The 15,833-nt window shown below is 47.1% G+C and overlaps 1 protein-coding gene across 27 annotated transcripts in view; it reads right to left on the bottom strand.

The window, feature by feature from the left end:
• Positions 1 to 15,833, bottom strand: part of ZHX1 (zinc fingers and homeoboxes 1) — a 233,813-nt gene that overhangs the window by 188,818 nt on the left and 29,162 nt on the right. For 5 of the 27 annotated variants that reach the window (XM_085605020.1, XM_085605012.1, XM_085605021.1 and 2 more), the window contains exons 2-3: positions 8,086 to 8,241; positions 1,218 to 1,329 (exon numbers count right to left, since the gene is read on the bottom strand). The gene's annotated coding sequence lies outside the window, so the exon portion shown is untranslated. Of the gene's footprint in view, positions 1 to 1,212; positions 1,330 to 8,053; positions 8,245 to 15,833 lie in introns of all 27 variants that reach the window. The other 22 variants (XM_085605000.1, XM_085605024.1, XM_085605022.1 and 19 more) reach the window with 7 other exon arrangements.

Genomic DNA, 15,833 nt, shown 5'->3' with positions numbered 1-15,833 from the left:
AACATATTTCACAGAGGCCAGGGCTGATTTGCAGGCGACATTTCTCTTGTAGCTCCCAGATGTTCCAACAGGGTGCCAGGAGCAGATATCTTCCTTTTTGGTCAGTGTTTCTTACTCCAGTAGGAAACTAGAGAGACTTCATGAACAATAACACCATCTGCTGCTCTATACCATTCCCTGCCCAAACCCACATTAGGTGGTTAGAAAGAGGAAGCATAGATTCCTTTGCGTGCTATAAAGATCAATGGTTATCATAAACTGGAGAATTATCATAATCATGGAAAGGATCATATGCATGGAAAGGATCATAATCATGGAAAGATTCATGGACTTTCAATGTTACACCCAGGGTATTTTGCTAGAGCACTCAAAACAAAGGAGTGCACCAAGTGTTGATGTTCTGCTCATAAGTCTTCCACTCCACCAGTTGGTAAGGGAAGACCTCAAAAAAGCTCTTATACTTCTTTACCTCCCACTCCTTCACAGGATAATTTATATTTCGTTTGGGCTAAGAAGGTATGAGACTTTACCTTCCGAAAAATTGGACTGTCCTCTGTACCTTGATATGTTTAAGACTGACAAGTCGGTGGCAGTAACACGGAGTCCAAAGGGTCTGCACACCGTTTACAGAAATAAAAAAAAAATGATTTTCCAAATACAACTTTATTATATTTAGATTACATTTCAATTGGTAAATACATTTCTTATTTTCAAATAAGCTACTTCCTTTTTTAATAAATAGCTTTGCTAGTGTTTCATAACCACTAGGATAACGAAACTTGAGGGGGCCCCCTTGCAAACAACATAGAGGGGCTCCCATCTGACTCAGTCAGGAGCTGTCACGCCAGGGTACTGTGATGAAGGGGCCCCCTGGAGCTCTGGCACCTTTGCACAGCGGGGGCTGCGGGGGCCTGTGTTACGCCACTGTTTATAACTTCATGTAAATCCTCAATACTAATACAAACATAACCATCATTTATACGGTATTATGGTCCTTAATAAAAATCAGCAAAAATGAGAACAGAACAAAATAATTAGAACAATCAAAATTGATCTTAAATGCACCTTACATTTTAGAACTCCTTCTGGATGGGTCAATACAAGTTCTAAGATACTTTATAGGTACATTTACAACATCTAAGAGACAGAACTAAGCTGGTGGCTCAAAAAATACTGGCACATTGAATAGCAAAGCCATCTTAGGGAGCTTACTGTACATGGGTAGGAGAGACTGAGGTGTCTGCTGATGCAATGTTTCCATTTGAGGGCGGTGGTCACTGAAGAACAGCTTGGCGCTTTTGGTGGGCTCCTTTGCAGTGACTGGGTTAACTGAAAAACAGAATTCAATGTTGCATCCAACTGAGCATGAATAATCTCTCTACTTTAAGATACATCAGTCACTTAAGAGGTACAAAGCCCACATGTATAAAGTGGTGGCCAAAGCCCAAGATGCTTAATGTACTACAGCAGGTACAAGCTAGTTTCAAAAGGCACCATTATGACGATAGGCCTGAAATCTTCCCAACAGAGGAGCAGGAGGCCAGGGAGCAGGTGATACCTGAAGTATTTCATTATCACAAAACCTCGCCTGGCTTACGACCTCAAGTTTTGGAGGCTGGAGCACACCCTGTTACTGTGACGGTGTCAGATATACGAGTGTTACAGGGAGAGGGCAGGGCTGCGCAGGCCTACACTCCAGAGTACCTTGACTATCAGGATTGTAGGGCTTGTCTCTGGTTGCACTTGGTCCTGACCCCCTCTGCATAGAGGGACGGGTCACCACATGCATAGTGCAGTGATGGGTCTCACCTTTGTTGCACCAGAAAGACATCTATTACTTGTTTGGACATAGGGTCTCAGCTTCTCAGCCCTGGGAGAGGGTTTTGTTGGGGATGCTATAGGGCAACAGTGAAACAGAGTTAACTATATCACAGAAAGGACAGTTTACATTACAAATCCTGAGGAGGAACATATTGGGGAAGAAAATCTACGGGGACAGTCATATTGTACATGATGTGGTCTATAAAAGTCAAAACATGGAATGTGCGGCGACTTAATGCCTCCCCAGTAAAAGATACAATGTACAGACATTTATTAAGCGTTGAAAGGTACAGGTGGCCTTCCTGCAGAAGACACACCTAACTAAGGCACAGTCAATAATTAAACGATGGAGAGGCAGGGTGTATTGCCAACATATTCAGCATACACGAGGGGCGTGCTCATTTGGATACAACTGGGTGCAGGGCCGGCTCTAGGTCGATGCGACTGGTGCCACCGCACCGGGTGCTGGCTTCCTGGGGGTGTGTCGTGTTTGCAAGTTTATTCTGTTTTTAAAGCACCTGCTGCAGCGTTCCTTTCCTCCGGCAATTAAAAAGCCTCACAAAATTGTCCGAACTGCCAGGCCAGGTCCTCCCTGGACCGGAAACAAGCATCCTGGGACCGGTTTCAGGGTATGTTACCCTTTTTCAGCCAGGCTAGCTAGAATCCAGTGGTGCAGTGAGCACGGGACCCACGTCTGGACATACTCGTCCCACTTAGGGAAACAAAAGCAGAAGGAACAAATGATGGACGGAATGCTGAACAATGCAAACATTCACCATCAGCCACAAAGATCTGGGTTTAATCATCGTTCTTTTGCTCACCACGCCATCCCAGTTTGGACCTAGCCATATGCAAATCAGTCTTGACCCTATGCCATTTGTCACCACGAGTGGGAAAGATATGCCCAGAAGTGGGTCCCGTACTCTCCATGCCACTGGAGTCAAGCTATCCGGGCTGATGTGGGGTGAGGTCCTAGGATGCTTGTTTCCAGTCCAGGGAGGACCTGGCACGGCAGTTCGGGCTGAACTGTTCCCATCAGGCACAGGGTCCAGACTGATTTGCACATGGCTGGGTTCAAACTGGAATGGCATGGGGAGAAAACAAACGATGGATTTAGGCCCAGATCTCTGTACTGGGGTGAAGGTATGACATTGTTCTGCATTCTGTCCATCAATCGTTCTTTTTGCATTTGACATCAGAAAAATAATCCAAAACACTGGTGGAAAATTGGGACCTACCCCAGCCATTGAGCATTTCAAATGTGGCAGCTGTAGTGTATGCCTTTTTCGGTAGAATCCAAAATGTTTGTATATAACCTTGTGGTATCCCTTAAACGTTTTTACAACTGCAACACTTCTAATGTGTTGTATTCAATAACATGCCCATGTGGTAAACTTTACATTGGAAAACCACACAAAAAAGGTTTATGAATTTGTCAACACAGTAGCTGTCTCAGCTGTAAGTCCCCACTGCTTCTTTAGTAGAGCACTACTTAACCCAGTGGCAAGTGATCAGTGTCCTGTGATTACCTGAAAGAGGAGAGAATATGGAACAATTGCTTAATAAAGAAGAATTAAGATGGATTCTGAAGATGGACATCATGAAAACCAGGTTAAACCGACAGAAGGAATGGACTCATTTAATTTGAACTGGCAAAGAGATGCTGTCCCTTAACCTAATGGACTGGACATCGTCTGTAAACTCTTATATGGGCCAACTGTATAATGCTATGCTGAAGTACATTGGTACTGGTAAATTTCTGTTCAAAGTCGGGAATTCTTCAAACACATAAGGTTGAAGGTACTCTACCGCTTTAGGGGTGTGGGTCTATTTTAGGCAAGGTCTTGGGATACACTACTATGCAGAAACAGTACCATTATGGTGTTCTCCGGGAACCCCCGAGAGGCTTAAGGATAAACAGTCTTCCCCTCAGGAATGAGAACTGTTCTACCTGGGGAGACTTCTGGAAATGTGATTAGTTGGTTTCATGGCAGGAGATCTGGCGAAAGGGGAAGAGTCGCAAAATTTAAATAGCTACAACTTGACTCTTGGGGACATCCAAACGCCTATCAGAAGTGAGCTGTCCGGTCCAAAAGGACTTCCTTGACCCGATAAGAACTAAGGACCAACTCAAGAAATAGGTAGCCTCCCATTGAACTATACAAGCTTAAGCCAGATAAAGTGGCGCCCTACCTAAAAAGTATGTACGAGGATAGTAGGAAAAAGGGGAAACTGCCAAGAGACCAGCGTATAGCTACGCTGGCCACTATTCCCAAGGAAGGGAAGCCAAAAGACGAATGCACCTCGTACAGACCGATTTCCCTGTTAAATGCAGAACCCAAGATACTCGCCAAGCTCATGGCCAATAGACTTCGGCTGGTTATATCCAAGCTGGTACATCCAGACCAATCGGGCTTTATGCCACACCGACATACGGCCCTTAATCTGCGGCGTCTCAACGGAGTGCTGGGGCGCTGCTCCAGCATCCAGGAAGACGCGATAGTGGTCTCATTGGACGCAACAATGGCGTTCGATACTTTGGAATGGGCATACCTAATTGCTGTCCTTAAAATGATGGGCTTCGGCCCTAATTTTATAGGGTGGGTGCAGCTTCTATATGCGGAGCCGCTGGCCCAAGTGGCGGTCAACAACAAAATCTCGGACGTGTTCACACTGGGAATGGGGACCAGACAGATGTCCACTCTCGCCACTCTTATTCGCACTTTCCCTTGAACCACTCGCAGCCTGGATACGAAGGGATGCTTCAATCCGGGGACTTCGATGGACCGAGGGATGGAAGGACTGGATCTCATTATACGCGGACGACATCCTTCTCTATCTTGCCTCCCCTCCGCGATCACCGAGGGTGGTGTTAGACATCTTTGTCAGTTTTGGAAGAAACTCGGGCTTTCAAATTAACTGGAGCAAGTTGTTGCTCTATGTCCTCCATAGGAAGGCCCCATCCTTGCCCGGGAACTGCCCAATCCAGATAGCGGCCGAGGGATTCAAATACCTCGGCGTATTCTTCACCACAGATGCCAAGATACGATATGAGCGGAACCTCCTCCCGCCCTTGCAGCGGCTCAAACGTGACACAAGCACATGAAGGCTCTGCCCCGTCTCTCCTTGGGCGGGCAGCGCTTTTCAAAATGATGCATTGCACCACTTTTTATATGCCCTTCAGAACTACCCTGACCCAGTCTCACACGTCTTCTTTAAAGATGTCGAAGCCCTGCAAAGGGATCTACTATGGGACGGGAAACCGCGCATAACACTCCGGAAGTTAACCCTTGGATGGTACGACGGGGGTATTGCCCTTCCTGACATCAAAAAATACTATTGGGCAGCGCAACTATCCGCCATAAACCAATGTATGTACGGAAGCGGGGACCACCCAGCCTGCTGTATGGACAGATGGCTGCTACTGGGAGGAGACTTTACAAGAGCGCTTTACTCTAGGCTGGCTAAATTTCCGCTTACTGGACCCACCAGACACACGGTGCAATTGTGGCACGTGGTTAACCGTAACCTGGGATGGGCCAACAGACTCACGCGCGCAACTCCCCTCTGGGACTCTGAACAGCTGGGAACACTAGGGCGTACTAAAGGGTTCGACAAGTGGGACCTCATTGGTATCTCCCATATCAGGGACCTCTGGGGGCACAATGGGGTGGTGTCCTTCGCCTCGCTACAACAAACGCATGAGATGGCTGACTCGGAATACTTTAGGTACGCGCAAGTCAGACACTGCCTCCAGGCTAACATTCCAGCTGGAATGACACTACCAGAATCCTCTCCTCTCGAGGATAGATTGCTTGACGGACACTTGCCAGACAGAAGCATATCCCTCACATACAAGAAACTCGTCCACCATACTCCAGACCCTTTGCAGGCACTCAGGGAGAAATGGGGGAGCGACGGTCTGGAAATTGACGACGAGGAGTGGCAAGAAGCACTCTCCTCCCCAAGAGAAGTCGCCATTTCGGCGAAATTGAGGGTGATACAACTAAAAATTGTGCATAGAGTATACCTCTCGGGCGGCAGCTAATGCTCATGGGTAGAAGTGAAGATGGGATGTGTAGATGGGATGTGTAGGAGACGGTGCGGACTGGAGGGTACCCTTCCTGCATGCAATCTGGGAGTGTCCGCTGATACAGAAATACTGGAGAAACATCCTCGAATGCATGAGTATGGTCTGGGAGGTGGCCCTTCGGCTGGAGGTTAAAAGATGCCTTTTGAATATCTGGGAGCCCACAGACTTGAATGTAAAAGGGAGGCTCTGGGTGACACTTGGGCAGATGATCGCCAAGCGGAATATAGCGCGACTCTGGGGGGCTGCAGCACCACCGACGGTAAATGGATGGAAAGAGGATATGGATTGGTGCATGGCAAGGGAAAAAACAGTGTACGTTGCCCGTGGATGCCCCCGGAAATGGATAGCAATCTGGACTAGGTGGAATGTGTATCGGGGAGGAGTATGCGAACCCCCTAAAATCCCTTCCCTTGACGAACAAGTGATGATCTGCAACCAACTACATGTAACATTGGTGTAAATTTCGCAACATGATATGCAATACCACTGCTTGTAAAGACACGGTACCCTGTAATGTGAAACTGATTATTTGTATGACATGACCCTTTTTATTTTTTGATGTTCAATAAAAAGAACAAAAAATACATAAATAGGTAGCCATATGGTACAGGACAATCATCACCATAGCAGACGAGAAAATGAGCCCCCATACTCACATCGAGAAAAATCATTTCCAGAGCTGGAAAAGGAGCAATTATGGAGAGCATCTTTAGATTTACTATACTCTATTGTAAAACCTGCACCACCCAAAAAGAACCATTTGTTTACCTCAATAGAGCCTGTTCGTCCCCAATAAAGCTGCCAAAAAGCAAGAAGTGCAGGAAGAGAGAGACGACAAGCATATGTTTGTGGAGTGCCTGGAACTTATCTCTTTTTTGGAGGGATGAAAGTAAAATCCTTCAGGAAATTTGGGTCGCAAAATTGAAGAAAGCCTTTGCTTCATTTTATTGGGGGTGGATCCATCTTTGCGTCACAACTTAAATAAGGTGCAGTTGTCATTAGTCTTTTTCCTTATACTACTCGCAAGAAGGCAAATCTGCAAGAAATGGATTTCGTCTGATGCTCCCACAGTGTCAGAATGGGTGTGCTCCGTCAGCTATATTAGTAGACTGGATGTAGAATATAAGTCGCCTTCAGCTGAGATTGAAGCTCTTTCTGGTTTGGCAGACCATACCGCAACTGTCCAATGATTACACATTGATCTCTTGGCTTGAAAACGGGGATATTGCTATCTACAAAAGTGAGGAGCAAAAAAAGAACGAGCCAGTAATTGCACATACCACATATGTCGGAAGGATGTGCCTGGGTATCAGTGTATGTAGCTGGATGGCGATAGGAGAAAAAAAACACAAAAAACCAATTTATGTGCATTCCTGGGTAGGCCCTAGAGGGGTTCAAACGTTTGGCATCAATTGTGTACATTGCGGCAATTCATTTTAGCACCTTTTTTCTTGCATTTGTCATTCTTGTATTTGTTATTTTTCATAATAGCCTTTTAATCTCTTTCACCACTTATCTATATATTTTCCATTTATCTTCCTTACTTTCAGTCCCTTTTCCAAAATAGCAGCTCCTAGACACAGAATCTCCTTTTGTATACTTTGTGCTGCCCTTCCTCTATTTTCATGACCCAGGTGTCGACATTTAGGACAGTACTTCCTTAATTTCTATTACCAAGGAGAAGCAGCCATCCTTTGGCGCCCACCCAGCCAACTTCTCTCAGCTCTCCTTTCAAGCAGTCCAGGAAGATTTTGCAGTACTCCTATTGGAGGCACGTTTACATTCTAGAATGTACAATACAAATCCTTTCTTCCTATCAGGAAAAGTTGCATATGGCAAAACTAATGCAATGTAAATATCTGAAGGCTACAGCTTATTTTTGGAGACGGTATCTTGGGTTTTTTATATGCATTAATGATGAAATATAGAGTGATACTATTACAAATATGCATTTCTTCCCATCACTATTTTCTTTGTGCTCCACCCTACAATAAGATTACTGCAAGGTACTAAAGCATTCATTGTACTTTGTATCTCAACAAAAATCAAGAGCACAGGACATTTCAACCATAATTTTGAATGATATCAAGGATAGCAACGACATTAGATTCTGCCTATTTTCTGGCCGAACATAATTACATTTAATGCACTTCTTGGTGTGTTTATATTACCACTCTTCAAAGTAGGAGAGTGGAGGGTTGCCTCTGCAATTGCAGCTTCTGCACCGTTCTTTTCGAACCCTCCATTCTTTGTCTGGCATCCTCAGGGTCGAGAATGAAGTGGTAGAATTAGGTGGTAATCCAGAAGACTGTGGCGGCAGGAGTGGTCTGCTGAGTTGAAAATAAGAAAGCAAATAAGAGAACATGTCTCAGGAGCACATGTCTCCATATCAAACAAGCACAAGCTAATATTATTCTACTTTGCAGTGCAACTAGCAAATTCAGACTAAATAAGCTCAAAATTCTGTTAAACAAAAGGCGTAAAAAGTATGTTGCGAGTAGCCTGGGGATTGGTGAATTCCTTTCACCACATCATATAAGGTATGCAGACTAGGGAGGTAACTGAGTTCTAGTAGTGAGCAGGATTAACATCTATTGACTATAATGAGCACAATATAATACTTAGCCTAAAAATGTGTGAAAACGCCAATAAAATGAGCTATTGCAACCAAATCCTAATGTGGTGCTTTCGATAAAGTAAAGACTCGATTAGTCGACTTACAACTTCTTATATTACTTTGTTTTGCTACCTTGCACAATGCAATATTACCAGTTCGAGTTAGAATTACTTAGAGCAATGCACATTATTCAGCAGTGTCTGTGTACCACTTCAAGAAATAATTATGAACTATTCCCATCCAAATGTTTACCAATGTTACATCGTGTCTCCCAAAATCTGAAAATTCTTAACAATTGACAGCGTTGTAAGTGTACATAATGCCATTGTAAACAATATATCTGGTTGCTATGTTTTCAATGCAGGCTTGATAGAACTTCCAAACGTGGTGATGATATGGTATTAGATTTTGGTCAGATGTGACTTGAGACTTAACCTGCATTTTATTTGATTTGTGATTTAGAAATTGCTGATGCTGCGTTTTTTACATGCAGTGTAACAATCTAGATTTCACAATAGGTATGCTGCACACACTACAATATAACTCACAGGATTTTCTACATCCCTTCCTGGGAATATGTTCTGGTGACAATGAAATGCTGTAGGGAAAATCGTTGCAGAAGGCTGTCTTTTTCATTTTTGTCACATTCACAGTCATTGCCATGGCACGTTCATAACCCGCCTCAAAGAACAGGCAACATAATATAACAGAGAACCTTATGGGTCAAATACAGACAGAATCTCACAAGTAATAAATTACATAAAGTAATACACAACCAATTAACAAAAGGGTAACTTTGCTGCATACCTACTACGACAGTTAACTAGAGTGCTCTGGGTGGTTGTTCAGGAATGGGGGGTGGGGGGTGGGGGAGGGGAGGGTGACTACTTCCGGGCTGCATGCATCCAGCGTGGTCTCTTCCAGGTTCTAACATAGCAAAAATATTTGCTAACAAACCAGTGGCCTTCCCACTCACTCAAAGAAATATATCGGATTACCATTCTAGCAAGTTACTGATCAATTCCACTTGAATGACTGCACTGTTTTCAGATAGTGTTTGGCTTTCTTCAGCTTTGAAGATATACAATTATTCCCAGCTCAAAAATATCAGTGTTACACACCTTAAAATATGTTCGATATTAGATATATTAAAGTGATGATAGTCTCATTGGTGGTAACTAGGGCATTGGGAGCTTTGTGAGGTTCCTTCACATTTTGGTGTGGTACCCCTCCTGGTGATGGCAAAGGTCCTCCAAATAAACGCTGTGATGGTCCTACAGTCACTTCCAGAACATGCCTGCAATACCGAGGATACATTTCTTCAGGGAATTGAATTCCTAAATATACAACTTGGTGTACGGTGTCATGGGTCCTCAATAAGCTATGATGCCTTATGGATGGGAAGCTTAGGTTCACACAATTTGGAACTGTATTATTTGGCCACAGAGCTAGAGTATGTTGTGCACGGTGTGTTGGTGGATATGGCCCAAGAAAGAATTATAGAAGCCAATCACACAGATCTCACTGAACCACAGGCAGCAATATTACAAGGAAGGAGACTTGGTGATCCTGACCTATACTGATTGCGACAGCAAAATGCTGTACTAAAAGCAGAGAGCAGGACGAAATATACAATGCCATGATCTCCACAAGCCCTGCTGTGGCCACCACATTTCCAAAGATCACACTTACTGTAAACAGTTATCTGCAATACAAGACAGGACATTTTTCAGTTCCAGTTGGGACAGTTCCTGGCATATCACCTCTGCACAAGGACCGCCAAAATGGCCTGGACATCAGTTAACTGAATAATTAAAACAAATGAGGTGTTGCACACACTATTACAGCTGGGATATGGGGTGAAGGTGATCACTTGCCAAAATGTAGAACTGCATTCAAATCAACTTTTTCTTGGTCTGGGTCATGGAGACAATGACAACTTTAACAGGAGGCTTACTACCCTTTAAAGACATGCAAGAAACAGATAAAAACATAGTACAGGTTTCATAAACTAGCCTAGCCATTCGACAACAGTGGCATTTTAAGTCTGATATATTCAAGTATACAGCATGCTTCTCAGATAGAATAAAGGCTCAGTACAAGAGAAAAGTATGGTGTGGGGGGGCTTTTAAAGTCTGTCTTAGGGGTACCTGCCTCCCTGCTTAAAATGGTAGCCTTCTGTTGATAACAGTTAAAGAAGCAGCAGATTATCTGACTCACAATAGCATTTCTTTAGAGCACAAGACCAGACAGGGGGTCTCTGCACCAATCCTACAAAACGTATCCAGCCAAACAAGCTAGTTTTCAGCATTTTCTTGGGAACTAGTGCATGTGGAGGTCAGTCTCATAACCAGAGAAGGGCAAGCCATGCCATCAAAGTTTGTGATACAAAATGGACAACCATATCATGAGGATTAGCATACTTTAACGACTGTGTGAAGGGCCAGGTTGTTGATGTGGAGATCCCTGAAGGAAATATATGGCCTAAGTTTAGATGATAGTTAAGCGGGGCCACGACCCTTACCCCCACTGAGGAGTAGCAGAACACCATCTACACTCAAGAAGGATGTAAAAAAAAAATATATATATATATATATATATATATATATATATATATATATATATAACAGCAATGGCCTGGAAAAACAGAAATATCTTCTATGTCTATGGATATGTTTGCACATGTGTTTTGTATTTACGAGCACTTTTCACTTTAAAAGCACGGCGATAACGCGCATCAAATGTCATGTGATCAAGGCCTGTGGTGGGCTGAAACGCATTGTGGCGAGACCTGCACCCTCAATAAATATTCAAAGAAGGCACATTACCGTGGTCCGTTCCGTTGATTTTTTTTTTCTCCTCGATATGGAGGAGTGGCGGACCTCAAGAATATATACATTTCATTCTTCAAAACAAATGCCCGAAAGCTTTCAAGAGGGCACTCGACAGCTCACACACCCTTTGGTGTACCTCTGCAACTCGCCTCCATATCATGGTAAGTATTCTCTGTGCCGCCGACACGTTTCAAGCCAAAACGCCTCTTCTTCTTGGGCTGCTTGCTTTACAACAATGGCAGTGAGGGCTCGCTATAAAATAATTTTCATTATTGTATGGCCCCCTGGTGGGCCACGATTTTAAGACATCGCACCAGCCGTCAAGACCCTCAACTGGCATAACATCGAAGGAAGATTTATTCACAAGACTGCTTGCGTCACCCACAAAGCCCTTCACACATACACGCCCCAAACTATCTTGACAACAATCTTATAAAAGTAGGAATAACTAGTACTCTGAGAAGCTCCAACTCACTTCTCATACCTCCCAAACTAAAAAGGAAATCAAGCCAGACTCGCTCTTTTTCTGGAAATGCAGCCAGCATATGGCACTCACTCCCTAGAGATCTACGATGCAACCCCTCCTTCTCCCACTTCCAAAGGGACCTGAAACTCCTTCTCCTCAACAAATACTTTTACTTTTTTTTTTTTTTTTAACCCCTTCCCTGCTCATGACGGAACCGTTCCGTCATGAGCCACGGTTGTCGTGTGCTCATGACGGAACGGTTCCGTCATGACAATCCTGCCGGCGGCCGCTCCGCCTGCGCGGCGCTGTTTCCCCGCCTGTGCGGGGCGACAACGCAAATGGGCGGAGTCATGACGGAACCGTTCCGTCATGAGCACAGCTCAACTGTGGCTCATGACGGAGCGGCTCCGTCATGAGCACAGGCCCGCCGCGCTGCCCCCCTGCCCCCCCCAGCGCTGCAGCGGAATGTCCGCAGCAGCGAAGGGGTTAAATAGTTTTTATTCGTCAACAAACACCTGAAGTCCCAGAGGTACCTGCCGAAGCATTGCAACCATGATATCATTGACATTTTAAATTAGTAGAATACTTGAAGATGCACTTCAGTTGAAAAACAAACCCTCAACCCTCCCCCCACCAACTCCCGGATCCCCCCCCGACCGCACCATACCATACCTAACAAGTGACATTCTGTATGAGCATAGGCTAGACAGTTCCGACCCCAGTCCCAGTGTAAGCCCCCTCGGCCCCGGGGAACTAGATGGACCCTTCCTCCCGCTCCTCCGGAACTGGCTCCAGGGGGAGACCCCTGTAGTCTGCCCAACGCTTCCATATCTTATAATGTTTACGGGGACATCCCCTGGCTGCGAATATGGGGAGCTCCAAGCCCATGCTAAAGTCCAGACACCTCTTCCACACGTTCAGAGAGGGAGCTACCGGAGCCTTCCATGCCCGGGCGATATACCTCTTGGCCAGTGTAAGGCCCAACAGCAGCAGATGTCTCTTACATATATTTCCGCCAATATCGTCCATGACATGCAGAAGTGTCAACTTAGGGTCCGCGGGAAGATCCCAACCCTACACCTTGGATAGGCAAGACAACACCCCTCTCCAAAAACGAGATAATGACACACAGAGCCATACCGTGTGATAGAAGAACTCGCCTCCCGCCCACATCGGAGACACTCCGGAGAAACGATCAGACCAGACCGCCACAGTCTCCTACGGGTAAAATAAGCCCTGTGCAAGTATTTAAATTGAATGAGGCGTAGTCGGATAGCTATGGCTGCCCCCCGGGGCGAGGCCAGCGCATCCGTCCAGTCCGTCTCATCGAGGGGGCCAACGTCATCCTCCCATTTCCCCTTGAGATGCTGGAGCGAGGGGGAGCTGTGAATGACAAGCGTTCTGTATATCTTGGAGATTTTCCGCTCTTGTAGGTCCCCCATGAAGAGCTTCGCTTCCACTGGGCTAAATTCAGCTATGGAGTCTAAGCCCGCTAGGCTGGGGGAGAGTGCATGACGGAATTGGAGGTATCTATAGAACTGTGTCCGAGGCATTCTGAATTCTTGTTGAAGATCCTGGAAGGACTTCAAGGCGCACCCCCGCACCACATCGCCTGTGGTGGAGATGCCTATCCGATCCCACCCCTCAAACCCGGACAGGGCCGCCATCTGTGGTAGTCGCCCATTGTGCCACAGGGGGTTTCCCACGTGAGCACGTTCCACCACCCAATTCGTGTCAGCGCCTGGCGCCAAATCTGAAAGATTACCAGCGTCGCCGGTGGCAAGCGCGCCCGATGCACGGCGGAGTATAACAGGGTGTGTAGCGTGTGTGGGAGCATGAGCCGCCGCTCCACTGCGTATGCCGGGTCCCCCTATCCCCATACCACCACTCATTCAGAACTAGCAGGTGGGAGGCCTGATAATAGGAAAGATATCTGAAGTAGCCAGCCCCCCTTCATAGGTTGAGAGGAAGCACATCCGCAGGGCCACCCGGACCACCCCACCCTCCCACAGGAACTGACCCAGGGTCGAGTTCACCCGACGGAACCAGCCCGGTGGAATCATATACGGATGATTCTGCAGCTGGTACAAAAGGCGGGGAAGGGCCACCATCTTGAAAATCGCAGACCGGCCGAATATGGTGAGCGGCATGCAGGTCCACAATTTCATGTCGTGGCAAACACGCTCCCACACGGGCACCACATTACGCTCCCAAGAAACCGCCGGAGTAGTTGATAAGAACACCCCTAAATACTGAAGACCCCCCGCCGCCATCCACACCGGAGACGCCCACCCCTGCAACTGAGTCGGACCCCCCAATACCCACAGAGTAGACTTCCGGGGGATCATGTAGAGACCCGAAGTCTCACCAAATATCTGCATAATACGGAGTAGCCGGGGTCCCGTGCGGTCAAGGTCTGTCAGAAAAAATAGGATGTCGTCCGCATAGAGAGCTATGCAATCGGCCAGTCCATTCTCCCACTCAAAGCCGGAGATTTGCGCGTCCATCCGCACCCAAGCCGTCAAGGGTTCCATGGCCAGGGCAAACAGATACGGGGACAGGGGGCACCCCTAGCGTGTTCCACGCTGTACGGGGAACGTCATTGAGGAGGCCCCCGCTACCTGACCGAGGCCGTAAGCTCCGTGTAGAGAAGACGCACGTAGGATATGAACCGCGGGCCAAAATTAAAGCGTTCAACTAAACTACCGCCCCGCGCCCCCCATCCGTAGGACCGCAGACACTGGGGAATGGTCCGAAAGCCCTCGCGAAAGAATCTCCGCTGCCTTCAACCGGGACTCCGCGGCCCCAGATAGGAAAATGTAGTAAAGGCGGGAGAAGGAGCCATGTACCGCCGACAGGTATGTGTATTCGCGGGAAGTGCCGTGGCAGCGCCGCCAGGCATCCACCCATGAGTTTCGTCTGTCCACCCTCCCCTCGCCCCCGGCCCCCTGACTGTCGGTCCCTAGGGAGATCCATCACATCGTTCCAGCCCCCCCCTATAATCCCCGGGATGTCCGCCCAGTGCGCCATGAGTTGTTCAGCAAATGTCCAGGACAGGGGGGGCGGGCGTATACACTGCCAAAAACCACCTGTTCCGCCCCTATGCGCCCCAGAGCAAAGATATATCTCCCATGTGTGTCTGCCCAAGTCCGATGATGCGTAAATGGAACCAGTTTATGTACCAATATACCCACACCCCTGGAACCCTAAACAAACCCTGAATGAAACACTTGGGTGTATCCATAGCGCTGGAGAGACAGCACTTTCGTCCCCAACAGGTGCATCTCCTGTAGGAGCAGTACATCCGCAGAGGCCCTCTTCGCGTACTGCAGGATCGCCCCCCTCTTAATCTTATCCAGGGCGCCCCGGAGGGACACCGGCGTCTGTCCCTACCCATGCCCAGCTCTGTACAAAGGTGCGGTCAACCCCTAACCTAAGATCCCAACTACCCAACATACCCACCAACCCAGTCTCCCCCGCCCCATACCTCACAAACATTGAAGTACCTGTCGCGGTGAGAGACATCCCAAGGCCCCAACCGTGAACCTCAGGAGTTCCCAACCAAAGGATCCCCAACTTGCCTCCCACAACTAAACCCCAGAATCCCCACCCACAACCGGCTACAGTGGTATCTGCCCTTCACGTCATTCTCCGGGGCCAAGGCAACCCCGCGCACAAAGGAAGATGAAGCAGCCGACAACTAGTCCATGATGCAGAGACAAATAAGACCTGAGCCCAGGGAGCTCCCGGGCCCTCAGGACCCAGCCGGCAGATGGCCAGCCTCCGGGCCAGCCCCACGCCGGGCCCCCCCAGACTTATTGCGACGACGGGATCTGGAACGCCGTGGTCTCTTTGAATTGTTTCCCACCGCCTCATTCTGGGATGAGTCTGATTCCCTACCAGGGGGTGTATGAGGATGCAACTTTACTGTCTCATCCGTCCATTTAAATACTTCCTCCGGCGATTCAAAGAACAATGTTCGGGACTCAGACAACCCTCAGG

Source organism: Triturus cristatus, chromosome 5_1 (genome assembly GCF_964204655.1).
Source record: "Triturus cristatus chromosome 5_1, aTriCri1.1, whole genome shotgun sequence".
Classification (NCBI taxonomy): domain Eukaryota; kingdom Metazoa; phylum Chordata; class Amphibia; order Caudata; family Salamandridae; genus Triturus; species Triturus cristatus.
This window is presented reverse-complemented; position numbering and strand designations above follow the sequence as displayed.